A 7,941-nucleotide genomic window follows, 5' to 3' on the forward strand; every position below is an offset into this window, starting at 1 on the left:
ATGCTTACGGCATTGAAGATGTTCATTTTATTTCCGAGTGGTTTTGTACAAGAGTCTTTCTGTTAAAGGGGCCGTGTTACGTGTTTCCCAAGCACATGGTGCCATTTCATAGCATAATCAAACTTTTATCTTATCAAAATGCTGTATATCAAATATGACTTCAAAGAAGTGTTACTTCCTGATGTAACGCCTTGAAAATGGGGCTCTGTCTCTTTAAACACCTCAACATCATATAAAAGAAAGACATACAAAAGATGAATAAGAGGTTCCAAAACAAAAAAAAAACACAATATCGTTTTCACCGAGCCACAAATAAACGACGACGCCAGTGATTCCACAGTCTGACTGAACTCAGTGCAGGTTTGTTAACGTTGCATTTATGCTGTTGCATGACACAGATAATATACACAGAAGATTCCTGAACACAGCAGGGCGCAGCGTCGAGTTGTAGCCTCATCCCGCCATTGAACGCCACATAAAGTTTCTACATCCTGCTTCTTCTGTGTCGCCGCCACAGATATACAGTGGAGCAGCAAAGACTTTAAAAAGGATGTTTGAAGCTCCAAATGTTCATATTAGCACGTTAGCTTGTGCATACGTCATACGGTACCTTTACGTTTTGCTCTTCTTGGCATTAGTCAAAGTCATAATCATATTTGGAGCATATCCTTAATAGCTGTTGAAGGCCAGCACTGTATGGACATGGGCAAAATTATACTCAAGTAAAATTAGCTCCACTTCAACATATTTTTCACTCGAGTAAGCCGCCCAAGAAATGACTCTAGTAAGAGTAAAAAAGTATCTGGTAAAAAAAACAAACAAACAAAAGAAAGTCTACTAAAGTACTTATAACTGATCAAAACATCAATCATTTAATATTTACAAATTACATCATCAGACAGAGCAAAATAAGATAAAAGTTGAAATTTTAAGGACCAAAATGTCAATAATTACAACAAAAAAAAAAAAAATCAGGCAAAAGGTTTGTTTTCCAAATCAGTTTCTTTCAATTTAAAACACATGAAACTTTAGCGAAAACTGCAGGTTGTGTGTCTTACACAGGTGAATTTTGTTCTTCATTCTCCACTCAACAGGTAGAGAATCCAGAAATTTTACTCAAGTATCAGCAGCGACACTTTCAGAATAAGATTACTCAAGTAAAAGGAAAAAGTGGAGCGTTACAAAAAAAAAATACTCCTCAAAGTATTTTTTTTCCAAAAAGGCAAATGTAATGGAGAATATGTAACTATAGTTACTACCCAGACTCTGATTACCAAATCATCTGCGTACATCAGACATGTAGTGTGTGATTATGAGGTCACCAACTACATACATATGTATTAATGGAAAGTTGAGGGGAAGAAAAACCTGTAGTAGACATTGAATAACTGCAGTAGATAGAGTCACATTTTGGGTTCAGTCAAGCAGAGCGTGCTGAGCTGTTCACCTTTATTTATTGATTATGGGGTTAATCAATGCAGTGGACTGGGTGAATGTGGGGCAATCAGTGTGTGTTTTGAATTTTTTTTATGACATCAAATATGAGCCTACAAGGCATCCATGTGACAGGAAAAGCAAAATTACTCTGGCTGCTTTGTTTAAAAAGCACAAATCCACGAACCTAGAACTCCCGACCCCCCAAAAAGACCAAGCCGATATCCTGACGAGAAGTCCAATAAAGGTTTACAGAAAAACATCACAAATCAAAGAAATCCAGAAGCTAATCACCAAACTGCACAGAAGCTCGCTGCCACAAACAGCAGCTCATGTTGCCAATTAAAAACAACATGAATCTGAGTTATCTAAGGCCAGAGCCGTGGGTTGTGTTCAGCGTTTCCTGTCCTGCTGGGGGCGCAGCCCTCCTTCCACCTGACTGATCCTCTTCATCTCAGCCCGTTGTCGGCGGTTGGTTTCCGAGCATATTGTCCTTGGGTTGCTCTCGCACATCTGAGAAATGCATGAAAGAGCCGCTGTGAATCGACGTGAGCTTTTTGAAAGCCATCTTTACCAAAGCGGATGTGGTAGTGAGGAGGGGGCTGCTGGGGTAACACAGATAATGAATTTAATTATGATTGTCATTTTTGTTCAGAGATTCTGTTTGGTTTATTCCCGTCTCTCTTCCCCCCCCCCCCGCCGCCATGTTTAGCTTGAGAAGTCACTTGGTGCCGTTTTGCGATTTTATTCGACTAATTGATGTCTTCCCTCTTGTCAGCTTCCGTCTTTCTGATGCTGTTTTCCTCGTTTGGCTTTATGTCAAACACAAAACGTTTTCGGTGACCTCTTCTTCTTCTTCTTCTTTTTTTTATTTACTTGCAAATTTGGCTCTTATAGCATCATTAGCGAGCTCTAATTGCGATGTCTTTTCTTTGAGTTCTCAGGGATTTGCCACAGTCTAGCCGATCCAGTGAAAGAAAGTATAATTTGCCTGTTAGTGCATCACTCATTCGTGTTGCCGACGTATCAAACCCCTTTTGAGCCAGAAACTAAAGGCTTCATCAGCCGCTGCGGGTTCTTTTCTCTAAAGTGATTTGGGCAAATTCAGACCAATTTCTGACAGAATTTTAGGATGAAGACAAAAACTTTTTGGGTTCAGAGTTCTTTTGAAAGAACGGCGCTGAGAGAGAGAGAGAGAAGGCAAGCTAATTAGCCGAGAAAGTTGCAAATTGGTCTGGAGTGAAAGTTTGTTGGAAATGAGACGAGAATGAAATGCAACAACGTAAAAGAGAACTCACCCGCTGAGCTTTATAGGGGGAAAAAAGATCCCTTGTTTTAGGATAATAAAATTAGGGTTTAAATGGAAGTTTAAAAAAAACAACAAAAAGATCTGCTTGTTTCATTTAAAGGTTAGAAATGAGCCACAAGAGATTCTCTATGCTATTCGAGACACCTGGAAACGGGAACGTCTCAAATCTGCTTCAGTTGTTGACAAAACAAGTCGAATTTTAAATGATTTCACGTTTATCATTTTAGTTCCGACTAAAACAAATTGAGAAATGTAACGTTTTTCCATCATGTGAAAGGAGAATCTCGCAATTTCATACAATTTCGAGCAACTGCTCTGCTGCTTCTACAAAACAACAACAACAACAACAACAACAAAAAACATACAAAGAATGATTCAGCTAGTGGATTACACTCACATCCCAACATCTGTTAGTGTGAGAGCTGCTACAAAAGGAAAAGCATGTTAAACGGAACTTTTCTTAAATATTCAGCTGCGTCCAAACACAGTTAAAAGTAATTTTAAGTGGCTCTTAATGCCTAAAATAATTTAGCGCATGCTCAGGGACCTCGGACTAAAGTGAAGATGTTTGTCCTTGATTTTTGATTTCCAGTGCCGACTGAAATCCGACTGTTTTGATGAAGCCGGTGGAAGAGTGAAGATTTTGATCTGCTTTGCACGAGGGTGAAGCTTCCAGTCGTCGGCCACCAGGCCAAAAGATTTCACGTGCGGTCTCTCTTCCTCTGTCTCAGAGAAATCTTGGTCCAAGTTTGCGTCAAAGATCTTGATGAAAATCTTAAGCGAGATGAAAAATCTACAGCAGAATGAGCAGAAAATACCCAGTCGGCCGCAAAGTCCTAGTCAAAGTCTAGTCTACGCTCTAAGTGCAGACAGTGTCTGGAGCAGAACAGAGAAATAAAACCATGTGAGATGAAGCAACAAAAAATAAATAAATAAATAAAATAAAAAAAAGCAAACACATCTTCAGCCCCCAGGCTGTCAGAGCCTTGCTGGCAAGCTGTAGTTTACAGCAGCATTTCTTTTTTTCTCTCACTGTCTTCTTCTCTTACAGAATATTGAAGACACAGAAACCTGTAGCTTATTTTGGAGGTGGTAATTAAGCAGAGGATTATACGTCTCTGTTTTTCTGGCTAATAAAGTTCCCAGCTCAAAGAGCCCAACGCAGGTGTGTTGGAACTGTTACGGTTCAGAAATATCTCCTTTATATTCATTAGCTTAGAGCAAGTTTTTCTTTCTTTGTTTTTCTCAGAGTGGTTGCTTCTTGCGTCTGGTAGCCTTTGCACCTTACAATAAAGACGAGGAATAAAAAAAATAAAAATAAAATAAAATAAAAAACTTACCTTGCTTTATCCAACAGCTGGTTTGCATGTCACAAAGCTGCACACACAGACGTGATCGTCTCCCTGTTATGCTGCTCGGTGACCGCACGGTGGCGTCAGAGGCCTGCTGTGTGAACCATCTGCTTCCTGACGATTCAGAATCCCTGCATGGTTGGATCGTTGGCGGGGAGCAATTAGTGAAGTGGAGGGACTGAGGCGGAGGCCATATTGGAGACCTGATGATTAACCATTCATTGTAAGTTTAAAAGACGCGTTTTTCTCAGAGATGGATGGATGGATGGATGGATGGATGGATGGATGGATGGAGATGGATGGATGGATGGATGGATGGATGGATGGATGGATGGATGGATGGATGGATGGATGGATGGATGGATGGATGGATAGATAGATAGATAGATAGATAGATAGATAGATAGATAGATAGATAGATAGATAGATAGATAGATAGATAGATAGATAGATAGATGAGATTTGTTAAACCTGCCACTTGTCATTTGGTTTTAATGAATAGTAAAAAAAAAGAATGCGGACATGAAAATTGACCTTGAAAAATAAAAAGACAATGTCTCGCAACTTTCTTCTTCAGTTTTGAAGTTGCAGGTATCCTGGTTGGTAATAATTCACCGATCTGATAATATCTAGGGCAGATCTATTCAGTTCAATTCTATGCTTTGTGCTCTGAGTGATGTCACGCTTTATTATTTATTTTATGTTTTATTTAAAATTCCTAATTGCACTTTCTGAACTATTTCACAGAAGGTTTGTTTCTATTCGTTTTGACGCGCTTGACCAAGGTCGTCAACCTGTGGTTTCAGTTTCTTTATGTTTTATTGGTGTCGTTTCTGCACGTTTGACCAGGCTTGTGAAGCTGCTGTCCAGTTTCACCGTGCTGGATCCAGTTTGTAACTCAGCACATTTACATCTGTGTTTAATAAAAGAAACGTTCAAGTCAATTCAGAACTGTTTCTGTATCGGTACCGGCCGACGCTAAACCTAAAGATATCGGTTTTTTTGTAGGTGAAAAAAGTGGATCAGTGAATCCCAGGAAATTAAACATGTTTTTTTGTGTCTATGGCAAATATTCCAATCTAATCTAAATAACATCATGATAACATAACAAGAGATGAAACATATAATACATGAAACATTTCCAAATTGATTAAAAATGTCATTACCTTTATTATATCAAAGTGATTCGAATTTGAAGCACATTTTCTGATGGAGCCTACAGATTCAGCCGTATTTTATTATTATTATTGTTATTATTTCAAAGCTCCAAACCCGGTTATTAGCTATGTGAGGAGCAGTATTTGAACATTTTGCCTGTAGCAGTAAAAAAAAAAAAAAAAAAAAGAAGATTCATCCTGGAAACCTTCCTGTTCATATTTTCTATAAATATAAACAGCAAAACAAAAACAAGACAGAAAAGTTTTCCACGCAACTAATAGATTTCAGGTAAAGTTATGACCGTGTGACCATCTAAACGTTTGTGACTGATTTTTTTGGTTTTGCTTGGGGTTTCACACCCCAAGCAAAAAAGGAATAAAAAATAAAATTCTGGTAAACATTACAGCAGTTTAATTAATTTGACTTAAATCTCAACTTACTTTCAGTCACAACCTAAAAAATGATTTAACTTGAATCAAGTTGAGTTTCTTCATCGTTTTAAATTGCATATTTGCCACACTTTGTCTGCTGTTAGGAAGAGATTATAATGTGTTGTTGAATGCTGAAATAGCATCGATGTGTGTATTAATATTTTATGTTCTTTTGTGGCACCAAAGTGAGACTTTGGTGGAAATTGTTGTCTTACTCGATTTGAAAAGAAATGGGCTCAATAGCTCCATCTAGTGTCACAACAATGACACTAGATGGAGCTATCGAGAAAAAAACAAACAAAACACAGAGAGCAAGAAAAGTCAACGCTGGTCAATAATTGAAAAAAGAAGCACATTATGTATAATTTATACTTTTTATGTATTTTTTCTCTTTCTTTTCTAAACAGTGGCATTAAAAGCCACTGTTTTTCCCCCCAGTCAGTCAGTGAATAGTTCCTGTCTATCTGCCCAGGTCATCGGGTCAGTACCTCTCACTATGTTTGTACATCATCCTTTCATAGATATTAGCATTTTCCATTTCACCATTAGCACCAATTACGTCCCATTAACCCAGACGGATGAATCCCAGCTCCCACAGTTGCACTGATGTCTAACATGTGATTGGTGAGAGTAGAATTACGGGCTCAATTAAACATATTTCATTCGTGGCTAAATTCCAGAAACAAAACCCAGAAAAGTGTCAAATTAAAAATAGAAAATAGGCAGAAATTAGTTTAAAAAAAAAAATAAATTCTGCACCAGTGATGCTTTTCTAGTCACCATCAGCAGATGGTGATATTTTTCCATTTTCTTAGCAACAGCTAAAATGTTTTGCTGAAGAACACAAACCAAAAACATATCGATATAGTAAATATAAAGCAACAGATTTACTTTAGATTTTAAAAACCCAAACACTTACTGTCACATAAAAACAGTGACAGGATTTCCTGTTCACTCACTTCATTCACTTTAAAAGTGCCTTCATGCAGGAAGTATTGAACCGGATCACATCATGGAAAATTTCAGGAAAAATTCATTTTTACTCTATTTACTTTAAAATGCAGTAAAATGTTTTTGTTTAACCAATAAAAAGACGACTATAAAGCCTTTAAAAAAATGTAAAAAATATGACCTGGAAATTAGCACATCTTTTAAGCCTTAGCATGATTTTGGTACCTGTACAATAAGTCCAGTTTTGGAAATTTCTCTAAAATATTCCAATCTACCACTGCGAAACCTCTGCTTACACATGTAATCAATTCTTTTGTTTCCTTGCAAACCAGTTTGAGTCTATCAGGTCAACTTTTACTTCCTACACTCGACCTTTCCGTTTCTGTTCTTACTTTGCTTTGAGGCTGTTTCATTTGCAGGTTTTAAAGAGGTGGTTAGACAAATGAAACCCTCTGGTTGTTCTGCAGAGTCCATCCCTGCATGGCATTTTAAAGAAGTTGTTCCCCTCGAAACTCAAAACTCTCATTCCTTTCAAAGATACTGGAGAAAATAGTTTCTATGTATTTTGGGAAACTAATGGTTTTCCAGTCTGGTTTCGAATATACAGCAAAGTTTAAGCACTTTAACAGGTCTTTAATGAGGTACCTTCATCTAATGGTTCTGGAAGCTCTCTGATTGCTGTCCCTTTAGATGTTAAAGCAGCGTTTCATGCTGTAGACCACAGTTTTCATATCTGTCGCTTAGAACACTGGATTGCCTTCATTCCTGTTGGGTAACAGTTTTAACTGTTTAGTTTTAATATTGAAAATGTTCTGTCCACCTTACCCCTCCTTTCTGAGGGGTTCCTCTTCTTTTTTCTTTACACTCTGCTTCCTTCAGACTCTATTTTTAGACACAAGCAGATCTCCATTCACTGCTGTACAGACGACTGCAAAATGTCACGTTCTTTGGGGTGATGAGACATACCTCTCTGGGGACAGTTCTTTCCTGTTCCAACTTTACTACACAGAAGTCCACCAAACAAAGTCCGTAAAGACGTGGATGTGCTTGTTGGACGAAGCTGAACGCCCCTGCACAGAGTTCTTATCCCAGCCTGACAGAACAGCTTTGGGATAGAGTAGACTGTGGTTCAAGTCATACCATCATCTTGCAGACCACCACAGAAGAAGAGATGGAGCTGTATTACATCTTCATCTTTACGTCAGAACCGAGATGTCATTTAAGTTAATATGTGCATAAATGCAAGTGTCCCAATACTTTTGGCAACATGGTACATTTGCATGCGCTCCCATATTTCCTGTAAGAG

Source organism: Xiphophorus hellerii, chromosome 5, assembly GCF_003331165.1.
Source record: "Xiphophorus hellerii strain 12219 chromosome 5, Xiphophorus_hellerii-4.1, whole genome shotgun sequence".
In the NCBI taxonomy this organism is placed as follows: domain Eukaryota; kingdom Metazoa; phylum Chordata; class Actinopteri; order Cyprinodontiformes; family Poeciliidae; genus Xiphophorus; species Xiphophorus hellerii.